Source organism: Narcine bancroftii, chromosome 3 (genome assembly GCF_036971445.1).
Source record: "Narcine bancroftii isolate sNarBan1 chromosome 3, sNarBan1.hap1, whole genome shotgun sequence".
In the NCBI taxonomy this organism is placed as follows: domain Eukaryota; kingdom Metazoa; phylum Chordata; class Chondrichthyes; order Torpediniformes; family Narcinidae; genus Narcine; species Narcine bancroftii.
Genome location: NC_091471.1, coordinates 147,408,310 through 147,434,289, shown reverse-complemented (window position 1 = coordinate 147,434,289; position 25,980 = coordinate 147,408,310).

Here is a 25,980-nt window from a genome sequence, read left to right as displayed (position 1 = left end):
TGTGCTTGAATGGAGTAGTCAGTTCAAATGTTCCAGCTACTTGGAGATTAAAGAGTATAAATACGATGATATAGTAAGCCACAGGTCAGATTCCTTTGTAGTAAGATAACGGTTGGTGCTTCTTCTGTAATGAAGTACTCACACATTGAAAAGTGATTAAAGTTTGTTTTTGCAGCTGTATTTATGTTTGCTTTGAAACAATTTCAGGTCCACTTCACATGTTCACAACTCTTTCTCCAGTTTCTGGCCATCTTGGGCCAAGCAATTCCCATATCAGGCTTCTGACCATCCGGACAGGATATTTTCTAATGATTCATTTATAAAATTGAATAAAGGACACTGGAGACGTGGTGAATATCCTCAGGATTCTGATACAAAATAGAGCCATTTGTGCCAACTCTTAGCTTTAATGAACTTCAATCAGACAAGGTTGTTTATGATATTTATTCTGAAAAAGTTAACTGTTCACCATCTCCACTTCAGCACCATTAATACAGACTGTAGCATATGCTTCACCCACTTCCTGAGGTTGATGAACAGTTCCTTCATTTTTTTTAACATTGTTGGACCATAAGACACTATACTCTAAAGCTCCTTCCTGTTCTCTGTCTCATCATTATTTTAGAGCTGGCTTACAAAATGAAGTTTAAGCAGTATTTGGCTTCAGATTCTTGAGTTTATATGGAGTACTGTCGGGAGTTGATACACAGCTTTGTAGAGCACTGGTGTTAAATATTATTGTAGATGAGGTGTTGTCACCAATCCTCTGTAGGTCAGGAATTCAAGGATCCAGTTACAGAAGGGGTACAGCCTAGGTTCAGCTATTTCAAGATGACTTGGTTTGGGACTGTGGTGTTGAAGATGGAGCTTTAGTCAATAAGCAGATATGCAACATAGGTGTATTTGTTATCCAGATGTTCATGGGCTGAGGATAGGTTGAGTTTAATGGTATCTGCAATGAACTTTTTGTGGTGATTGCAAAACTGTAACGGATTGAGGTTTTCTGCATGACGGGAGTTGATGTGAGCAGTGAACAACCTTTCAAAGCACTTCATGATGTTGGATGTCAGAGTCACTGGCGTTATGGGCCCAGAGGACCACAAAACCCAGCAGCAATAGAAATTCATCAAGACAAATGGTTACTTAAACAAAAGTAATTTTTAATTTTCTTTAAACATAAAAAAGGATCAAACTTGAACTTATTACTATTAACTTAACTAACCTAACTTAACCCCTTTCTAATTCTAAGTGCACGTATATGTATTGTGTATAAGTACAGAAAAGTTTTTTGATTCACAGTCCAATCTCACTTTTCACTCCTCCAAGTTCTTATACTCCAGCCAAATTCTTATACTGTGTACAAAATTGAACATTTATGAATTTTCATCAAGCTCTGGTTCTTAAATAGCTACTGCTCAGGAAGGTTCTTGTTGGTCTCAGAGAGGGAGATTTGTTGCTTGTTGGACACACACAAACTGGTTCCTTCCTATCAACCACTTCAGTGTCTTGCCGAAGAAACTTGCCCTTTCAAGGTTTTCCAAATTTTAAACTCTTCTTCTTCAGGTCACCACAGAGTTCCTTTTGTTTCCCTTACTTCAGGTGAAACACTCAAGCCAGCCATTTCCTCTTTTATGGACCACAAGGGTTTTAAACAGGCTGAACTCAGAACTCACAAACCATCTTCAAAATGGGGTTTCAACAAATTGCCAGCTTTCCATGACTGCAGAAATCAGTTCTCTCTCTCTCTCACTCTCTCTCTTAGAGAAAGCCTGTTTGGTCTATTTTCTCTCTCTCCTTGCAAAACCACATGACCTTCTTAGAACAGCAAACTTCCCCCAGTCAGATTGTGGCACCAGACCCAAACTTCTGAGATTGTTGCTTTCAAAACAACAATCCATTAGTCCACAGCATGTCCAATTAACACCTACTTGTGAAGTCCTTATAGGCATTCTTCAAAGTTTTTGCAAAGGCACTCGGAGCGTGGACTGTCTGTCTTGAGCAGGGGTCTGGCATTTTAAATGAGATCAGTTTTGAAGTGTTTATATTTGTTTGTGACCTCCACTAAAAAAAAACTTGCCACAATTTATCTCCTTTAAAACATATCTACATACAATATAAAGTATGATATAATCCATCACACTGGGCTGGGGATCAATGAAGACCAAGGTCCGTCAGTGGTCCCTAAAGCCCAAGGATTGATTACAATACATGATGGGGGTCTTTTTTTAGAGCCTCCAAGGTGCATGAGTTCTCATTTATTGGGATTAAATTACTCTGCCAGTTTTACCAGCAATCAGTATTTTTCATTAACCTCAGATGATCCTTCTCATTGTCACCACCAACTTTCATTACATTCACAAACTTACCAATCATATCCCCTCCATTCACAGTGAAATCATTAATGTATGTGACCAACATATCCAAGAATTTCCCCCCCCCCCCCAGAAAAGATAACATAATCTTAGAAAGAAATGTGATGTGTTTGTTAAAATGTGGCAATCATATTTGAATCATACTTGTTTAAGGATATAATTAACTTCCCTGAAAAGGTTTAAAAAATATCATTAGGTTAATAGGATTGAATTCCTGAAGATCAAAATTTGGACTAATTAATGAAGGCACACTCAAACACATTTTCAGTTTTTTGGACAGTTGTTTTGTCTTTATGTTTGCAGTTAGAGGTGGGGTAAGGTTTGGACTGTAATTATGAGACTGTAATTTAAAAATAATATTTATATGATGTATGTAATTATTTATTCTATGTATCTTTGAAAATTTTAAGTTAAATTTACAAAAACAAAACACATCTTAGGTGTTCCACCCTACACCTTGGAAGAAGCCTGAATGAAGTTCTCAGAAATGAGAAAAAAGACATCGAGATATACTGTAAGATGTTTGTTGGTCACAGCATATAGATCCTACAATGCTAGTTTAATGTTTTCCTGAGGAGGGATATCAATTGTAGTCAGGGGTGTGGAGGTGAATTCCATTGTGGTGTTACAGTTAACAAGATTAGAGAAATTGGGAGTCTGATATATACCAAATCTTACAGTTATTGACAATGTGTATTTATATTTGTAGATAATTAGTTATCTAAATTACATTGTATGTTTAAATATTAATTTATAAAACAAAGAATTTGGGGTTAGTTATTGTTTTGAATGGGTGCATATTTTTCAGAGTACTGTATATTGTGTATGTATACCTTTAAGAACAATGTGTACCATGTGGAATTAATTTGAAGTAATGTGGGAAAGGCATGTTAGCTGGATGCTTTTAGCTGTCAATCAAGGATATTTGGCAGGGTACATTGTCCTCTTTACTTGGTTTACTAAACATCAATACTTTAAAAGATATAGATGGTGCACTTTCAAAGAACATCAGAGCAGACTTGAAGTGTTATTACAGGCTTCTATTTCTGATGTTTTCATGGTGCTATATTAGCCATGAGGAAAGAAAAATGTCTTCCTTATGGAGATTTAAGGAAGTTTCTTGTAAATCCATCTCAATGCCTAGTTTGACTGTCATACTCAGAAGTTTATCAGGGAATGAAAATATTAATGAACATGGGGGCTTCAGAGAACACATTGACACAGATTTTCACATCACTTGCAATAAGACAACACTTCCCATCTGTCTCAAAGGATTTGTGACATAGATTTACAGTTTTTCTTTCGCCCCCCCCCCACCCCCTCCATGGTTCCTTTTGTTGGGGATATGAGGCATCCATTAGCAAAGATGGAGTTAAATGGTCTTCAATCAAATAGAAACATACTTACAGAAAGAAAATTGAGAGAATAAATAATAGTTCAACTTTCAGATCCTTTTACAGAAGGAAAAAAATGTGATGCTTGTGGAATTAAAGTAGAAATTGAAATACTGTGTTCAAAATCTTGCAACTTTTAAAACAAGTTCTTTATTAGTGAGTATTATTCTGAGATAATGAATTATTCATTTATTACATGAAAAACAAGCTACAGCAGGGTCTCGACCTGACATCCACAATTGCTTACAGACCTCTTGAGTTTCTTCAGCAGTTTATCTTTAGCTCCAGGTTATTCACCTGAAATTGCTTGTGCCTTGCAGTGAACTGAGATTCACTGCTGATGGGTTGTGCTAATGGCTGGCTTCTCTGCCAGGTGAATATCACCAATATATAACCCAGGTTTCCCGCCTATACCCTGGGCCCTACTGAAAACCGTTGTAAGACCCTACCCTTTGTTATAAGCTAATAAAAGTGTATGTTCTCCCTCCAGTCGTGAGAGCTTTTATTCACGTCACAATTTTAACAACTTATAACAAGAAGATGGAAGTGCTGCTCAAGTTGAGCAGGCTGCAGATTGACCCTCAGTCTTCAGATGCTGAGGAATTTGCTTACTGGCTGGACTGCTTCCAGGCCTACCTGAACATGACTAAGGACCAATGCACAGAACTCCGTTTGAACTTCGTGGGAAAGTCGAAGCCAAAATTAAAGAATTGATCGAACAAGACATTATTGAACCGGTGGAACATTCGATACAATGGGTCAGCCCAGTAGTGATTGTGCCCAAACCAAAGGGTGACATAAGACTATGTGTTGACATGAGAATGGCCAATGAAGCTATAATTAGAGAACGACACCCTATACCAACAGTGGAAGAAATACTTCAAGAACTAACTACCAGTAAGGTGTTCTCAAAAATTGATCTGAAATGGGGCTATTATCAATTAGAGCTGGATCCAGGTTCCCGAGATGTAACTACATTTGTGACTCACTGTGGATTGTATCGTTACAAGAGACTATCATTTGGAATTAATGCAGCTTCGGAGATCTACCAGTATGAAATCCATCGAGTGATTCAAGGCATTCCTGGAGTTGCCAACATTTCTGACGACATCATAGTCCATGCACCAACGAAGGAAAAGCATGACAAACGGTTGAGGCGTGTACTATCTAGACTACAGGAAGCAGGCCTTACCGTGAATGGAAACAAGTGCCGGTTCGGTGTGTCAGAAATGGACTTCATGGGACTCAGACTTACACGGAAAGGACTAAACCCTGCAGAGGCCAAGGTGAAAGCTATTGCAGAGGCATGTGCACCTCAAAACGCAACAGAGGTGAGGAGTTTCCTGGGATTGGTCAATTTTTGTGCAAAGTTCATTCCTAATTTTGCTACAGTGGCAGAACCACTAAGGAAACTAACCAGGAAAGGTGTACCATTTCATTTTGGATCTGAGCAGAAGGAAGCGTTCACAGCACTGAAGCAAAGCCTGACAGATGCAAAAACTCTTGGATATTACGATCCGGCGGCATCAACCAAAGTCATAGCGGATGCCAGCCCGGTTGGTTTAGGAGCCGTGTTGGTCCAGATGCATGATGGAGGACCAAGAATCATTGCCTATGCCAGCAGATCGTTATCAGATGTGGAAAGAAGATACTCTCAGACAGGAAAGAAGCACTCGGACTTGTATGGGCCTGTGAGAGGTTCCATGCATATTTATACGGCATTGAATTTGAACTCATCACAGATCATAAGCCATTAGAGGTGATCTATGCACCTAGATCCAAACCATGTGCCAGAATAGAAAGATGGGTACTCAGACTACAACCGTACAAATGTAAAGTAATCCACATTGCAGGGAAAGCAAACATTGAAGATCCGCTGTCCAGATTGGTGAAGGATGGAGGTCCACAATCCAAGTCAGAATTGGGAACAGAAACAGAGAAGTTTGTACGCTTCATAGCTATTCAGGCGACACCGAAAGCTGTGACTACGAAGGAAGCCAAGAGAGAATCCGAACGTGATCCAGAACTCATGGAAGTAAGAGAATGCATACAGAGTGGAAATGGGACAAGTGTACTCACAAGGCTTACATTCCCATTAGAGACGAACTTTGGTGCATCGGACAGTGTGTATTAAGAGGTTGAAGATTGGTGATTCCGCAAAGATTGAGACCAAAGATCGTATCCTTAGCGCATGAAGGACACCTAGGTATTGTTGGTACCAAGCAAAACCTCAGAACCAAGGTATGGTGGCCAGGTTGTGATAAAGACGCCGAGAAATTTGTTAAAACTTGTCACGGATGTCAAATCACAAGTAGGAGTAATCCGCCAGAACCGATCCGGAGTACGCAATTTCCGACAGGACCATGGATCGACGTAGCTGTTGATTTTCTTAGACCTTTACCGACGGGTGAATCAATTATGGTAGTGATAGATTACTACAGCAGATACTATGAGTACGTGGTGTTGAAGTCCACAACCACTGAAAAAACAATACAAGCGTTAGCAGAGATATTCGCAAGATATGGATTACCTGTTACATTATACTCTGACAATGGTCCACAATTCATTTCAGAGACATTTGCAGAATACATGAGGACCACAGGTATCCACCATCATAAAGTAACTCCGAAATGGCCGCAAGCCAATGGAGAAGTAGAGAGACAAAATCAACCCATTGAAAAATGATTGAGGATTGCACACGCAGAAGGACAAAATTGGCGAGAAGCATTGCTATCTTATGTGGCTGTCTATCGACCAACGCCTCATGCAACCACTGGAAAAAGTCCTGCAGAAGCATTTTTTGGGAGAAAAATCCGCACAAAAATGCCAGAAATAAAGGAAATCCGAGACGACCAGGAGATGAGGGACCACGATGCTGAAAAGAAAGGTGCAGCAAAGCTGTACACCGATTCGAAACGTGGAGCCAAGTACTCAGACATCATGCCAGGAGATAATGTTCTAGTGAGGCATGAAACTGGTGGTAAGCTAGACACACCTTATTACCATCAACCCTATACTGTCGTATCCAGAAGTGGCAGTGTGGTGACAGTCAAGTCTCCGACTGGAGTCCTGTATAAGAGAAATGTATCAGGTGTAAAAAGGTACCAGTCCAGAGATACATCGAGCGAAAATGTTGAAAGGCCAATACGAGATGCTGAAACTGAGAAACCTGATGATGTTCCAGAGGCAGTTACCAGCACTCCTGATGAAGTGACTAGAGCGCCAGAAACACCTGAAGCCGTGGCGAGCAGTATTGTCGACGCCGAGAGTGAACAACCGAGAAGCGACGACAATATCGCAGGCAGGCCGAAACGAAACTGGAAAGTGCCCAAACGATACGAAGACTTTGTGCCATAGTTTTAATAAGAACTTTGGGACAGTATTTTAATCTTATATCATAAAGTGCATGTATGAGTGCTGTAGGAAGTAAATTTTATATAGTAGAGTTATAGTATTACCATTAGTTAAGATGTTTGTATGTTTCCGAGGGATATTGGTAAATGAAGGTAAAGTTTATTTCTGATTAAAGGAGGGATGTCATGATAATGAATATGTATGAGATGTACCGGAAGTCACGTGGTATAAGAGAGAGATAAGAACACAAGCAAGAGAACAAAGGAAAATAGGAGAATAAAGCCACTAAGAGGTTTACCTGATAAACTTGTGTTTAATGTTTTATTAACTTCACATTTCGGGCCACAAATGTGACACTCGCCAAAGGAAGATGGCAGTAGGAAAACAGTGTGAAAAGTCCCAGTGGCCATCTTGCTATGATTTGAATTTAGCGCCATCATCGTCAGAGAAGGAAAAAGAGCAGCCATCTTGCTGCACCACAAGGTCGATGCCAACTTGCATGCAAGCGCATCAGGGAGAAATGGGATACTCGAGCAAGGGTTAGAAAGTCTCTGGGGTCCTAGCATCGATGGTTGACAATGTCACCATGTCTCATCATACCTTGGGTGATCATAATGTTAACCTTCAGAGCTTTATCCACATAGTGCAAGCCCTGAACCTCATTCATGACTTCAACAAGTGTGTGTTCAGGACTAAATGACTAACTATCCTGGGCTACATGGTGGAAAATAGTATTATTGGTCCTGACCCCGAAAGGATGTGCCCCCTGTTAGAGCTCTCTATGCCAAGGACCATGAATCTTTGAGGAGATGCCTGTTTTTTTCTCATATTATGCGCAGAGGATCCCTCAATACACTGATAAGGTTCGCCCCCTCTTAAAGCCCACTACTTTTCCCCTCTCGGCCGAAGTCACATTGTTAAAGCCACCATACACACAGTGGATGAGATGTATATTTCCAAGTGGAAAGTGATGCTTTGGATGTAGCTCTGGCCACTATTCTTTTTTTAAAAAAAAACTTTATTTAATATTTTCAAAACAAAAACTTTTACAAAATCCTTAATATAAAAATGAAACTACAACTATCCCACCCCCTTCCCCCCACCTTCAACAGACCCCACAAGGGAAGCATTGAAAAAAATATACATACAGCAGTTTAAGATATTACTAAATTCATACATTTCAAATAAGGCGACCACATCTTAACAAAAAAATCATAATTATCACACAAATTATATGTTATTTTCTCCATATAAACACAAGACCTCAACTCATTACGCCAATGATTTACTTTTATCTCAACTTCGCCTTTCCAAGAAGTCGCAACATATTTACGCGCTACCACCAATGCTAAATGTAAAAATGCTGTCTGAAACTTATCTAACCCCAAATCCATAAATGGAGCAGTATAACCCAACAAAAAGGTTTTGGGATCTAACAAGAATTAAATATTAAACAAGTTTTGAAGGAATTCCCTAATTTTATACCAAAATGATTGAACTTTATCACAAAGCCAAACAGAATGTAAAAATGTTCCTACACATTCACTTCACTTTGGCTTGGCTTCGCGGACGAAGATTTATGGAAGGGGTAAAAGTCCACGTCAGCTGCAGGCTCGTTTGTGGCTGACAAGTCCGATGCGGGACAGGCAGACACGGATGCAGCGGCTGCAGGGGAAAATTGGTTGGTTGGGTTTGGGTGTTGGGTTTTTCCTCCTTTGCCTTTTGTCAGTGAGGTGGGCTCTGCGGTCTTCTTCAAAGGAGGTTGCTGCCACACATCTAAAACACAACTCTGAATTACTAAATCCATATTTCTCAATTTCTCAGAGGTTAAATATAACTGATGCAAAAATTTATAATTTAAATCATACTATATCTTAAATTAAATAATTTATTCACACCATCAAAACATATCATCTCCCAGTCAGCCTGATTAATATCACAATTTCAATCATTTTCTCATTTAATCCTGGATTTATCAAAATTATTTTATCCATAGTATTCATGTCTGAAATAAAACCCTTATCTGAAAAATGAGAAATCAAATTTCATTAATTTAGGAATTTTAATTTATCTTCCTAAATTATCTTTCATTAATGCTCTAATTTGATAATGAACAAAGAATTCACTAAAATTCCAAATTTCTCTCTAAGTTGATTAAATGATAAAAATTTACCCTCTTCAAAACAATCCTGCAATAACTTTATTCCTTTATTCTGCAATTTTCTTAAGAATCTATTATTCAATGTAAAAGGAATTAATTTATTTTGATATATTGGGGCTTGAACTGATATTTTACCTTTTGAGCCTATTAATAAATTCCTTTTAGTCCAAATCTCTAACAAATGTTTCAGATTCAGTACATTATATCTCTGTAATAAAACAGAATTCCAGTTAAATACAAATTGACGTGGATAAGGTTCCGATATACCAGCAAATTCCATCCTGGCCCAACTAGGGGTCACGAAACATCCAACATACGATTAATAAATCTTAATTGAGCTGCTTCATAATAATTTTGAAAATGCGGTAATTGCAAACCTCCCAAAGTGTATTTCCAGGTCAATTTATGTATCACCTCTCTAGCTAATTTTCCCTTTCATAGAAATTCTTGAACTACTTTATTTAAATCCTGAAAAAAGGATTTCAAAAGAAAACAAGGAATCAATTGAAAAAGATACTGAATTTGTGGAAAGATATCCATCTTAATACAATTTACTTGACCTATTAATGACAAAGGTAAATCCTTCCATTTAATCAAATCTTTCTCATTTATGGTACTTAGTTTAAATTATACAATGGTTGCATATTTACCTCACACATTATCCCGAAATACTTAATTTTATCAGTCCAGTGCAGTTTAGTAATTTGTCTACACTGGCTGTAATTTCCCTCAGAAATTGGTAATATTTCACTTTTGTCCCAATTCACTTTATATCCTGATAATTTACCATATTGTTCTAAACATTCTTGCAAATAAATTAAAGATTGTTCTGGATTCATTAAATATATCAAAACATCATCACCAAATAGATTAATCTTATATTCATCATCTGCTATCCTTATACCTCTAATATTCTCTTTCTGCCTAATAGCTTGAGCTAACGGTTCAATTACCAATTCAAATAGAGCTGACGACAAAGGACAACCTTGACGAGTTGAACGTGATAATTTAAAGAAAGAAGAGGTTTGACCATTTGTCACCACCCTAGCAATGGGATTATTTTATAATGCCTTCACCCAACCAATAAAAAAGGGTCCAAACTTATATTTCTCCAAAATGTTAAATAAAAAATTCCATTCGACCCTATCAAAAGCTTTTTCAGCATCTAAAGCAACTACCATTGGTAGGTTGGGTTGCTGACGTGAAGCGTTAATCAATTAAATCACTCTAAGAATATTGCCAGAAGCATACCTATTTTTAATAAAGCAGCCTGGTCAGCCTGTACCAATTGTGGTAATTACTTAGAATGTTTATTCACTAATAATTTTGCTATTATTTTATAATCCACATTTAATAAAGAAATTGGCTGATATGAACCTACATTCAAAGGACCTCTATCTTTTTTTTTGGTGTAACCATTATTATTGCATTTAAACACAAATCTGGTAGAGCTTGTTTCTGCATTACCTGATGAAGAACATCTGTAAATAAAGAGGACAGTTCATCATAAAATACTTCATAAAATTCAACAGTTAACCCATCATCTCCTGGATCTGGCTGCTTTTCTTAACCATACGGACAGGCCAGTTTCATATTTCTCCCGGACCTTGCAAGGCCACGAGCTCCGGAATCCCTCTGCGGAAAAAGAGGGTCGAGCTGTTGTAGATGCCATCAGACACTGGAGGCACTATCTAGCTGGTAAGAAATTTACACTCCTCACTGACCAATGCTTTGTCACATTTATGTTCAATAACGTCAAGAAGGGCAAAATTAAAAATGACAAAATTGCTAGGTGGAGGATCAAACTCTCCACCTGCAATCATGAATTGCCTATCAGCTAGGTGCCCTTAATGAGCCTCCAGATACCTTATCCAGAGGAAGCTGCCAACTGCAGTCTCTACATAATGAGTTCTGCTATCTAGAGGTTACCCGCGTGGCTCACTTTGTCAAGGCACACAATCTGCCCTACTCAATGGATATCAGGGAAATAACCAGGTCCTGTCATGTCTGCACGGAGTGCAAGCAGTACTTCTACCACCCTGCTAAAGCACATATAATAATGTCATCCTGGCCCTTTGAACAACTCGGTGTCAATTTTAAGGAACTCTCCTCTCCATGAACGGAAATACATTTTTTTTGTCTCCATTATTGATGAGTACTCCTTCTTCCCTTCCACTATCCCATCTCAGGACACCTCCACCTCATCAGTAATCAAGGCTCTAGATTTTATTTTTGCCCTGTTCGTGTATCCCAGCTATATCCATAGCGACCGGGGATCCTTATTTATGAGCAAGGAGCTTAAGTCAGTACCTGCTGACAAGGTTCATTGCATCCAGCAGGACTACTAGCTACAAGCCCTGGGGGAATGGGCAGGTTAAAAAAGAAAATGCCACAGTCTGGAAAGCCATCAAATTGGCCCTCAAGTCAAGAAGCCTTCCAGTCTCACACTGGCAGGATGTCCTACCCATGATGCTCCACTCCATTCGTTCACTACAGTGACCAATGCGACTCCTCATAAGCTTTTCCTAAATTTTGAATGATCGACATCATGAACCACACTCCCAACCTGTCTACACCAGGTCTGGTTCTCCTAAGAAAGCACGTGAGGAGAAGCAAAACTGATGTCCTGGTGGAGAGGGTGAGACTAATCCATGCCAATCCCACGTATGCCTACATGGAGTACCCAAATGGCAGGGAAGATGCTGTCTCTATCAGGGTCCTGGCACCTGCCAGAACAGAGTTCATTGCCTCAGGTTCCAGAACTCTTTCTCACTACCTCCAAACAGGGCCTCAGGAGATTCAGTTCAGCAGGAAGAATCATCCCCCTCCTTCATAGAACCAGAGACCCTACCATCCACCATGCCTCCCCTACAAGGGGACCAGAAGACCCAAGGAGCCCAAAGCCCACTAGTGCTGAGATGCTCCTCCAGGATTTCCAGAACCCTGGATCATTTAAATCTATAAATAATTGTATATTTTTCTGGCTGAATCTGTGTTCTCTGTCTTCATCCACAGACCTTTATTCTGCAGGAAGGTGTGAATGCAGTGAACTGAGATTCATTGGTGGTGGGTTATACTGATGGCTGGATCCTCCCCCAGGCTCCGCCCCATCTACCCATATATAACCCCAGTTTCCCGCCTAAACCCTGAGCCTTACTGAAGATCATTGTAAGACCCTACCTTTTGTTATAAGCTAAATAAAGCATGTGGTCTCCCTCCAGTTGTGAGAGCTATTGTTCACATCACATGTCTCCTTTTAAGAACTTGGTTTCTCAGATGCAGAAAGGTTGTTAAATGCTATTGCCTAAGATGTGGCTCTCTGGTTGCTGCTATCCACTCTTACCACTCTGATTCCTCTTTACACCCCACTTAACTGTTTGGCACTGCATAAACTGGACCTATTGAGCAAAGTGCTGTTCATTGCTGAGGCCTGACGAAAAGGAATCTGCTCACGTTAAAGTCTTCAAGTCAAGTTTTTTTGTCATCCGATTGTATAAGTACAACCTGACAAAAGAACGTTCTCCGGTTGTCAGTGCAAAAACACGTAGACATACAACCAGACATCACACACATTTGGACAAGGATTTCATCTACACAAGCAAATAACTAAATATTGTTTCAGGAATATTATAGTGTCAGGTGATTAGTGTGAACAGTTCCTTTGACCATTCAGCATTCTCACAGACCTTGGGAAGAAGAAGGGCAACAGAGAAAGACTCATCCATTTATCTTCTGGGAAATTTTCAGAAGATATATAAGCTATTCCTCCAGCTGTGCTGTCCATTAAAGTTGTCAATCTGTTGGAATGTTTTAGAATCAATAAAAATAATTAAAAATGGAATAGCAAATTAAAATGATGTTGAAGTAATTATTAAAATATTACTGCAAACACTCTTAATCTTACATACTAATTTATCTTCCTACTGTTCCATCTGTAAATACTCCATTGAACTGAATGGACCTGCAAATATGAATTAGGTAAATTTTTTTGCACAATCTGTGAGCAGTCCATCTACAGTGATACCAGACAGACATTCAACAGATTCAAACCTTATATGGATGGAATAAAAATAGAAGCTACAGGTGAAACACAGCAAGTTAGGTGCATCTGTGAAGAGAGAACAAAGTTAACATTAGGGCAGCAGTTTAGCAAAGAAGTTAGTACAATGCTACTACAGCACCAGAGACCTGATTTTGAATAAGATGCTGTTTGTTAGGTCTTTGTACATTCTCCCTGTGTCACCTGTTTCCTCCCATTCTTCAAAATATTCAGGGGTTGTAGGTTGATTGGTGAATTTGGGCAGTACAGGTTTATGGGCTGGAAGGGTCTGTTATATGCTTTAAGTCTAATTTAATTTATTTAATTTTGCTAACCTCTTTCTCTCTCCACAGATGTGCTTATGTTATATTTGTAGCATTCTCTGTTCTTCTTTCAGTTTTTTATGATCTCATATACAGTGTGCATGTACAATCAGCCAAAGTTATGAATTTAGCCCAAATTCACTCTGCAGTTGCTAGTATTGGCCAACAAGATTCAAACCACCATAATACTAAAGTTAAACATCCAGTAATATCTCTTTCAATAAAGTTTAGCAGACATTTAATCACATCATCATTTGGATTCCAACATTTAATTACATGTGGATCAAAGTCAGAAATTCACAAGATCACAAAGGAACAGAAAAAGTAGGTTATTTGGCCCATAAAGTCTGCTCCACAACTCCACCCTGAGCTAAATTATTTTCACATCTAGTTCCAAGTTCTGGCCTTTTCTCCAGATCCCTTGATACCTTGACTAAATAGATCAAGCTTCTTCAGCTCCAACAAACTCCACAAAATCATAGACCTCTGACTAAAGAAATTTCTCCTCGTCTTGTTTTAAATGGGTACATTCTAATTCTAAGACTGTTCCCTCTTGTCCTGGATTCACCCACCAAGGAAAACATCTTATTCACATCTACTCTATTCAATCCTTTTAGCATTCTAAATGTTTCTATGAGATCCTCTTTCATTCTTCTCTACTCCAATGTATTCAGTCTAAGAGCCATTAAATCTTCCTCATATGTTAGCCCTGGTAAATCTTCTCTATAATCACTCCAGCATTATTACATCCCTTCTGAGATAAGGGGCCCAAAACTGCACACAGTCCTCCAAATGAGGTATCCCCGGTGCCCCATTGAGCCTCATAAACACTTCTTTAGACTTATATACTATGTTTCTTGAAATTAATGCCAACATAGCACTTGCTTTCTTTACTGCCGATTCAAACTGATTGTTAACCTCTAGGTTTTCCTGCACGAGGACCCCTAAGTCCCTTTGTACTTCCAAATTTTGAATTTTCTCCCCATCCAAATAATAATCTGCCTGTTCATTTCCTCTTCCAAAATGTACAACCATACATTTCTCAACATTGTATTTTATTTGCCATTTCTTTGTCTACTCTTCCAGGCTCTCCAAGTCTCTCTGCAACCTTTCAGCTACTTCAACACTTCCTACTCCACCACCTATCTTGGTGTCATCTGCAAACTTAGCAACAAAACCATTCAGTCCATGATCTAAATCATCAACATGCATTGTAAAAAGAAGCATCTCCAACACCGACCTCTGCGTAACATCACTAGTAACTGGCAACCAACCAGAACATGATCTCTTTATTCCCACCCTTTGCTTTCTGCCTATCAGCCAATGTTCCACCCAATCTAAGATATTTCCTGTAGTTCCATGGGCTCTCATCTTATTAAGCAACCTCTTATGAAGCACCTTTTCAAAGGCCTTTTGAAAATCCAAATACACAACCTCTACAGCCTCTCCCTTGTCCATCTTACTTGAGATTTCCTCAGATAATTCCATTAGGTTGGCTGGCTTGGGCCTATCATGGCTCAAGGTATTTTATAACCTCATCTTTGAGGATAGACTCAAATAAATTTCCAACTACCGACATCATATTAACAGGCCTATATTTTCCTTTAATCTGTCTCCCTCCTTTCTTAAACAGCGGAACTACATTTGAGACCTTCTAATCATCCAAAACCTTGCCAAAGTCTATTGATTTCCAGAAAATCATTTTCAATGCCCCCACAATCTCCAAAACCACCTCATTCAGAACCCATGGGTAACCCTCATCCAGGCCGGGAGACTTATCTATCTTTAGTCCATTCAGTTTACTAAGCACGATCTCTCTAGTAATCCTGATTGTACTTAATTCTATTCCCTGAGACCTCTAACTATAAAGTACATTGCTATCATCAATTGCTGTCAATTTCACAGAATAATGACTGTGACCACCAACAATTTCATGACAAGTACCAGTTCTAAGCTACTATTGTTCAAGGAATGGCCAGATTTAGCATGGATGACTGCTGACCCATCTTTGTGTTTGTGTTGAGAATGGGATTTCTACCTCTTGACAAATCTAAAATCCATCAGAGGTGGAACAACTGCATTAATAGTAAATTAATCTTAACATTTATGAAACAAACAGATCCCTGAATTGCACTAGTTTTTGATTTAACAGGGCATCAAATTGCATCTGGCATTCATCCTATGTGGTTATGCTCTACACACTGAACTATTTTGCCAATAAGCTATTGGAACAATGAACAGACATATCTGCAATTCAGACAGGAAAAGGAACAACATAGCCAATCATGTACCTTCTTAACCAATGAGAGTCAACATTCAGAAAATAAACATTAGGAGGAAATGCAAGATACACATGTACATTTAGTGTCAAGTGAAGAATGGAACATTAAAATATAAGGGAAAAATATTCATTATAAAGATGAGAAAAATGACACAAGTGGGATAATTAGAATACAGAAATACAATTAATATTTTGAAAAAAATGTAAAAAAGAAAGAATTATTTTTTTGGTGCAGAGTATTGTATCACTCAAATACTTTAAATAAATGTAGAATCCCAGCTCATCTTGAAGAGGCCGAGCATTGCAGCACAGAACATCTTTTCAGCCCATGAACTTATGCTGACATTATTACAATTTATGCTTCCCCACTTCAAACTCATAGGCCTCTATTTTCCTTACATCTATGTGCCTATCGAAGAGCCATTTAAATACCCCTATTAAACCAGCCTCGACTCAACAATGTACTCTAGGAAATTACCAGTCTCTATTTAAAAAATACACCTGCCTGGTGTCTCCCCTAAACTTTCCTCTGCTCACCTTGAAAAGATGTCCTCTGGTATTTGCTATAATCACCCTGGGGAAAAGGTAGTGGCTGTCCACCTTATTTATGCCTTGCATAATCTTATATATGTGAGCTAAGTGAGTAGCTAAGCTTTTACTATAATTAATTATCCCTCTGCACTACAGTTGATGCTATTCCAAATATGATAGCACATGCAGTAGCTTTATTCACTAGGCTCCAGTACCCTGAGATAACCTCAAGGTAAATAAGTGCAATTATTTGTTGTCAGACCTACTGTGCAACTACATACTTTCAGACTATTCAGTTTATTTTTATTGTTGCGACAGAGTGCACTCCATTCTTGCAAAGCATTTTGCAGAGAGATGCTTTTCAAATGACAACATATGGATTTTCTTATTTGATTGCTTAATTTCTCCACTGAGTGTTGCCAAAATGTGTAAATAATGGATAGCCCATTGATTTCATAATTATTTGGACAATGAATTATGCCTTCTAAACCCCATGTGAAGAAAGTGAGGGGAAGGGCAGTGTTGTCATGGACTGAAACACAATCAGCTGTCTCAGTTTAGATGGTTAATTTTGTATTGCCAAATGAATCTGTACAAAACTGAACCAATGTGAACTCTTAATAACACAATAATTTTGATGTTATTCAGCATAAAATCTCAAAAGGGAGATACTTTGTTTAAAATGTATAGACAAAATGCATCTACCAAATTATGTGTCAGAATGTTGATCTTATTCCCCCCCCCCCCCCCCCCCCCCACCCCAGGGGTGGCCAACCTTTTAATTTTTAATTTAGACATACAGTACTGTAACAGGTCATTTCTGCTCACGAGTCTGTGCCGCCAAATTAACCTACACTTCAGATATCTACTCGTGGGCTGAAATGGCCTGTTATCATGCTGTATGTCTAAATTAAAAATTAAAAATTAAAAAGTTGGCTACCCTGTAACTGTTAACATAAACAACTTGCACTTATGTGAGATTGCTAGATGTTCCAAAATACATAGCAGTATTTGTCTCAATACCATGGGACAAAATTCTACATTGAACTTTAAAAGGGTATTTAGGGGAAAGGGCAAAAGTATAACAAAGAGATGAATTAATTAGGAGAGACAAGCAAAGAAGAGATGTATGAGGTAAGGATTTTCAAGGCTTGAATCAAGAATGCTGAAGAAATAGTGGCCAGTGAAAGAGCAAAAGTAGTTGGAAACCAAAACTAGAAGAAAATAGAGACTTCCATATTGAAGGGAGACTTGTTACTGAATTAGTCTGTGTACTGGAAGAGACCTTAATATAATTTTTTTTTCTCTCAGTACAATGATTGTGGATATGTAGATTGTGGAGGAACACGTGGCCTCTCTGTCTGAAAATTATTTGGAAGTTGCATCACCTGCCAATCAAGGTTGGACTCAGGTCACCCATTAGAGCACTCCTTGCCATTGGCTCACTAAAGGTCATCATTGGGTGAATGCCCAGCTCAGAACTGTATAAAAAATTGATGCGTAGCACATTTTTTTTCTCTCTGCCATATTGCTCCACCAGGTTGTTACTGTGGACATCGCTGGAAGAGTCATGGGTAAGATGTGCATTTCATTTAAAATGAGCTGTGCAATATTGCAATAGATCAGTGCTCACAGAGAGTCACCCCCCACCCCCCCCACACATTTGGTACAGGGAACCAGGAGTGTGTTTGAAAATCCCTGTCTGCAGAGAGTGTATATGTCTGTGAGCCTCTAGGTGTCCACTGGTATCGGAGTCCAATGTGGATCCGATGTGAATGTCTCTATAGCTGTTTAGTAGTAGAGTAATTAAGTATTATTTGATGTTCTTCCCTGTTTGTCTCCTGTATGTTCAATAAAGCTAGCTGAAATTTTAACACTAGAGTCCAGACTTGTCTCTCTGTGAACCCACTGAACCTGATACTCTTCCAAACACAACAAATGGTAACCATATCTCTTTGTTAATACAATACTAGTGAAGCAAATATCATTTATGCCATGCATCCCAAGGGGCCTAATTTATATGACAAAGAGTTATAAATTAGAAGAAATTGAGAAACAGCATATTGTCTGAAATAAAGGCCAAAGCAATTACAGTCTTTAACAATGAAAACAATAGCCTATAATTTGCTAACTGTTCACTATTTCAATGTAATGTGAAACTGAATGTTTCCAGGAAACAGCTCCCTTATAATATATCAGAACCTGATATTCTCACTCTGAGGATCAAAAGGCTCATGCTTCAGAAACCATTGTCTGCCTTTTATTCTAATAATGATCAGATGGATCATAGATGAATTATCTTCTCTGCCATATTCCTCTCAGTGAACCTGAATGCCACCTCTCATTAATGTCCCAAACATCCTCCTAAAGTAATTTTTAACATTTTAATTGCTATTTGCCTGATTTGTGCTGACTTACACTCACTCTCACACACACTATTTCCTTCGTGTAGTAATCAAGTGCTTGATTAATATCTGACATTGGTGCCACCAAATGCTCAGTTGGTGTTGGTGTGAAACATTAGACTAACACCATCTTTTTGGCTTCTGGAATTAAAAAGATGTTATCAAAATAATTATTTATCCCTTTGTTTAGGCTCTCAAAACCCATGTGTGACCTACATGAAGAAATATGTTTAAAAGAAATAATATCTCTTTATTATAAATAAATGGTCCCTATAAGTTTGATATTCGATGAAAGCATATCGAGACATCTGTGTGTGTTTGTGTGGCAGCCCACTGCAGCACCCACCTCAACAAATGAACTGGCAGGTGAACGCAAGGGCAGCTTAAAGGCCAGCGACCCCAAAATGGCACTGGCCTTGCTGCGTAACAAACAGACAGGGACAGCACATGGGGAAGAAGGAAAGTAGCCACATGTGAGAAATCCACTTTTGTTCTGCATGTTGTGACGTCAGCCAAGGTGGGGGGGGGGGGGGCACGACAGGAACAGTGTCAATATAAAAGTCAGACCTGAGCCCTAATAAAACACAGAGCTTAACCTGACTACACTACGTGTGTGTGTCTTCTTTTGAATAGTGCGTGCGGACATACAGACACACAAACACACACACATGCAACAAACACCTATACACCCTCTCACACACACCCATGCACTCACACGCACTGTGCGTGTGTGTGTGTGTGTGTGTGTGTGTGTGTGTGTGTGTGTGTGTGTGTGTGTGTGTGTGTGTGTGTGTGTGTGTGTGTGTGTGTGTGTGTGTGTGTATTAGCATTAGCTTTTACATCCAAGCTGAAGCCAACCTCTCAGGGGTCACATCTCAAGCTTTTACAGGTAAACTGATGTAATATATGGTCTTAACGTTTCAAGCTGTCAAATAGCATATTGGATCAATCAGTTCAAATTTCTAGCTAAAATAATAAAAAATGAAATTAGCTCTGAATAATTATTAAGATGTTGCCTTTGCTTTGGGAATGTTTACTTCAGACAATGCACTTAATTCTCTCCATCCAGATGTTGATGGAACGGCATGGTTAGTGTAGAGGTTAGCCCAATAGTGTTATAGTGCCAGCGATCGAGTCTGGGGTTTGAATCCTGTGCTGTCTTTAAGGAGTTTGCACTGTTGCACCCCAAACCAGCAACAATGGAGGACAAATTACAAAAGGGTTACATTTTAACTCTATATTTATTAATATCTATTAACAATATGATATCTGACCAAAATTAACCCACTATATGCCTCTAATAGTAACTATACAGAGATTATTTATAAAAAGTGTGTATGTGAACAAAAACTCCAGACTTTTTCAGTCGGTGGCCATCAGTCAAAAAGAAAAGTAGCAAAAAATTCCCCAAACCCCAGGTCAGTCCAGTTAAGTTAGTCTAAAAACACATTCCTCAGAATTCACTCTCAAAGTTCAATGACCAAATTCAGTACTTCAACTGATAATAAAAAGACTCCATATGAGCATTGGAGAGAGAGAGAGATGACTGATGTTGCTTGTCAGTAAACTTATTAATCCTTCGCAGGCTTCTGCACCATGGACTTTCCTTGGTTCTTCAAGGATGGTTTATTTTAACCACTTCACTTATTAAGCCTGTGCCTTTAAGAAAGGTTCTTCAAAATTTCCCTCTTAAGCAGCAGACTCAAAGTCACCTTTTGTCACACTCAATTTCAATCAGCCAGAATTGTTCTCAACACAGAGTTGGATCTCTGCGTATCCTTCTGGCTTCTCCATTGAACTCTCTATCTCCGCTTTAGCCAGCCAGAATCTCTCTCCCTCTCTTTCTCTCTCCTTATTCTTATCTGCCCAGTTCTCAGTAAAAATAATTCACCACAGTCCAAAAGGTCAGTCCATGGACCATAACAGTATGTTCTCTCCTTATCTCCCTCCAAAATGTACCGGGGTTGTAGGTCAATTGGATATAATTGGACAACATGGACTCATGGGCCAAAAATTCCTGTTACCGTGCTATATGCTGACATTTAAATTTTTAAAATAATTTAAATTCTTTGAAATTCTGTGTCTTGCATTTAAAGATTTCATCATAGTTTTTTTTAATTTAATCATGGCTGATACTTCTTTATCATTTGTTTATAAGTAAATGAAATGAGCAACATAAAATAAGTTGAAAATGTCAAATGCTCACAACTTCATTGGCACATGAAATATGGTGTATGCTCTAGATATGAGGTTCCTGTGGCTTACTTCACCCTGAACAAAACCCGTGTGAATGATTCCTTCCTATAGTTGTGTCCACTGGCCTTTGTTCCTTGTAGATGTATACATTAGTGGGGAGGGTTTTGCCTGTTATGTCCTGGGCTGTGTCCACTACCTTTTGGAGGGATTTACCCTCAGAGGTATTGGTGTTCCCATACTCATTTATGGTGCAGCCAGTCAGCACACTTTCTACCTTTCCTCTGTGGAAATTTGTGACAAAAAATGCCACATTCCCCTCCCCCCCACCACCAAATTACTTTCATTATTCACTTGTCTTTATAGAAATGTCAGAACTGTCCTTTCTCTAAATAATAGAAGACTATTCAAATGTTCCTATTTACAATGGGACAATGGAGTGCATCTTGGCGCCTCACAGTTCGGCGGGCAGCAACCTCCTTTGAAGAATACCGCAGAGCCCACCTCACTGTCAAAAGACAAAGGAGGAAAAACCCAACACCCAACCCCAACCCACCAATTTTCCCTTGGAACCGCTGCAACCGTGTCTGCCTGTCCCTCATCGGACTTGTCAGCCACAAAGGAGCCTGCAGCTGACATGGACATTACCCCTCCATAAATCTTCGTCCGCGAAGCCAAGCCAAAGAAAAATAGTTGTGTAACCTTACAGATCATCTAAAGTCAGTGTGGTGGAAATTGAACTAGTTTCTCAGATGAACAGTGTATAGAACAACCCATGCTCTTTGCCACCACTATGGCCCCACATCACAGTTCATGGAGTTGGTTTTCAGGCACCCAGATAAGTACCTAAAACAAGTATTCGGCCTGTGAATATAAAAGAATTGTATCTCTGATTAAATATGTTCAGATAATGGTTCCAAGTTAGATGTCACCTCATTGCCCCATCAAGATGAATGGATAACATTTAAAAAGTTTTATTTTTGACTTTGAGTCGACTGTACTCCCACTTTCCATTTCCTTCCAACAAACACATAGATGTGTTTGGCAGCTGTTGATGGTGAAGCAAGGAGTCAATATATATGCTTTCTATTAACTGCATTTGTTTCTATGGGAACAATCTGCTGCAGAAAGTCAGTGGAGCACACAAATAAAGCTTGGGGATGAGTGTGCAGCGTTTCACTTGTCATGAATGGAGTAGACCACCAAAAAGTAAATCTAAGCTAATTTCTACTCCATTGTCCCATTGTAAATAGGAACATTTGAATAGTCTTCTATTATTTAGAGAAAGGACAGTTCTGACATTTCTATAAAGACAAGTGAATAATGAAAGTAATTTGGTGGTGGGGGGGAGGGGAATGTGGCATTTTTGGTTGCAAATTTCCACAGAGGAAAGGTAGAAAGTGTGCTGAGTGGCTGCATCATAAATGAGTATGGGAACACCAATACCTCTGAGGGTAAATTCCTCCAAAAGGTAGTGGACACAGCCCAGGACATAACAGGCAAAATCCTCCCCACTATTGTATACATCTACAGGGAACACTGCTGTCACAGGGCAGCTGCGATCATCAAAGAGCCACACCACCCAGCACATGCTCTGTTCTCACTGCTGCCATTAGGAAAGAGGTATAGGTGCCACAAACCTTGCACCACCAAGTACAGGAGCAGCTGCTATCCCTCCACCATCAGACTTCTCAACAACAAACTCAATCAGGGACTCATTTAAGGACTCTTGTGCACTTTATTGATTTCCTTTCCTCTCTCTGTATTGTGCAGTCAGTTTGTTTACATTTGTTACCTGTTTATAGTTCTTTTATTTGTTTACTTGTTTATGCTCTGTACAATTTTTTTTGTTTTCTCTACTAATTGATGGTAATTCCGCCACATCCACAGGAAAAAAAGGAATTTTGGGGTTGTATGTGAGTCATGTATGACAATAAATCTGAAATCTGTAATCTGAATTATATTATATTATATTATTATTTATATTATATTACATTATAAATTACTCTGATGTACATTGAGTTTGGCCACAATAATCTTTGATAAAAATAGTTACTATTCAAGAAAATGGCCCAATGTGGCAAGAAACTTTTTCTTCGTCTGTCACACTATAATGTGAAAGGATTTGAAACATTCAATGTTGATATAGAATTCTGTAGACATAATTGTATTTGAATCTTTTCAGTTTAAACATAATTTTTTGAAGTTTGATGAACTTTGATGTACCTCCAAGAATTTAATATCATATGCCTTCTGAAAATATCTATAATGATATGAAATTTGAAAGATGGTAATAAAGATACAGATCAAAGTTTGAAAGACTCTCCAGAATTATAAAGAAAATATACTTTGCAGAATAAAATGAATATCCACATTGATAATTGCTTTTGAACTTATTGGGAGCAAACATTAGTAATAGCAGCAGTCAGTTTGCCAGGCCGAGGAGGGTGCTGGTTGGGTTGCTGGTCCAAAAAGAAGCAAAGTGTTTTAAGACCTTCTGTATGGGGAATGGAGGTATAAAGGGAATGGACATCCATCGTGAAGATGAGACAATCCTTTTCAGGGAATCTAAAGTAATTGAAGAGATGGACGGCATGTGATTTATTATGGATGTAGGTATGGAGGGATTGGACCAGGGGAGAAAAGATAGAGTCAAAGTAAGATGAAACGTGTCCTCACTTTAAACAACTTTTCCTTTAACTCGTCCCACTTTCTCCAAATCAAAGAAGTACCCATGGGTCCCAACTATGCCTGTCTGTGGGCTTTGTGGAGCAATCCATGCTGAAAGCCTACATAGGTAAGATCCCTCATCTCTTCCTCTGGTATATATTGGTGACTACATTGGGGCTGCCTCATACATCCACGATGAGCTTGTTAACTTTATTCACTTCGTGGCCAACTTTCACCCTGATCTCAAACTCACCTGCTCCAAATCCAAAAACACTCTCCCCTTCCTGGATCTCTCTGTCTCCATATACAGTATTACAATCCTACCAACTCCCATGATTACCTGTACTACACTTCCTCATACCCTGTCCACTGAAAGGATTCTATCCCCCTTCTATCAATTTCTCAGCCTCTAATGCATCTGTTCTCAAGATGAGATCTTCCAGTCCAGATTATCGGAAATGTCTGCCTTCTTCCACAAACATGGTTTCCCGTCCACCACCATCAACTCAGCCCTCACCCACATCTCCTCCATTTCCTGCTCATCTGCCTTGGCTCCCACAAACAACAAACATAGAATTCCCCTTATCCTCATCTACCACCTCACCAGTCTCCACATCCAACATATTATTCTCTGGAATATCAGAGACATATTCCCCTCTCCTTCCCTCTCTGCCTTACATGAACACTGTTCCCTCTGTGACTCCCTCCTGCATTTATCCCTCCCCATCATTTCCCCTCCCCCCTCCTGACATCATCCCCTATGGCCGCAGGAGATGCCACACTTGCGTCCACACTTCCTCACTCACACCTCCTCCAGTCTGGGGCCCCAAACAAGCCTTTCAAGTGAAGGAGCACCTCACTTGTGTATCTAAAGGATGATCTGTAAAGTTACAGCATCCAGTAATCCCTTTGTGGCCTTCTCTACATCAGAGAGCCTGGGTGTAGAAGATCGGTGCACTGAGTACCTTCACTCCATTCTTACCAGTGACAGAGACCTCCTGGTAGCCAACCATTTTAGTTCTCAGTCACATTCCCATACATGTCTGTCCATGGCCTTATATGCTATCCCACAAAGACCACCCCCAAATTGATTTTCTGTCTGAGAACTCTCCAGCAAGATGGCATTCACATTGACTTTTCCGGTTTCTGCTAATCTGCTCTCCTCTTCTCCCTCCTTCCTTCCCTTTCCTTTTCCAGTTCTCCTCTTCTCCTTCCCTGTCCATCCCTCCTCCCCTTGATCTCTGCTGTCCCCTCACTCCCTTCTCCATCTATCACCTCCTGCCTCTCTGACCACTTCTTCCTCCCCCACTCCTTTGTTTGGATGCCTGCTGACATTTTTCCATACCTTGATGAAGGGCTCAAGCCTGAAACGTCGGTTATGTATTTTTATCCTTGCTATATAAAGGACAATGCTTGACCTGCTGAGTTTCTCCAGCATTGTGTTTTTACTTTTTAGAAATAGCAGCAGAATCATCAAGCTTTGAAGCACTGAAAGGTTTTCATTTGCACTGACTTAAATACTAAAATTACGCTCTTAGCATAATCAAGGTCTGGGTACAAAGACATTTGAATATGAACATTAAAATAGAAATGTCACCTCAAATGACAGAAAGGAGAATGGGCGATTAATCCATGCCTTGTAGACCAATTTCACACCTTGAATCTGATGAACTGCAGGAATGGGGGACAATGATTCACTATCATTTTAGAGTTTGGCAATTTAATGATAACAATATTCAAAATCTGCAAATAGAAAAAAATATTCCAAGTAGTGGACAAACTTTTCTTGTTCCTTTCAGAACATCTGAAAGCAGTGAAATAACTTTGAAGAGTGGTCCTGTAACTGACAAAACATGACAGCCAATTCTTTACACAATAATCTCCCACTAACAATGATGTAAAAATTATTAGAAAATATGCCTTATTAATAAATACTCCTAATCTTCCTCTGAACATTGTTTCTGGAATTTTGTTTTGCATCCGGCCAAAAGAATGAACAAATGTGACTCTGCATAACCTCATCTGACACTTTTTGCACTTTTTGCACTGCATGGGCCGGTCAATTTGGTATTTTCAAGATCCAAGCTTTTTTTATTGTCATGTAATAGTACTCCTAGAAGGCTTCCACCAGCGTTGTATCCGCTCCATCCTCAACATCCATTGGAGCGCTTTCATCCCTAACGTCGAAGTACTCGAGATGGCAGAGGTCGACAGCATCGAGTCCACGCTGCTGAAGATCCAGCTGCGCTGGATGGGT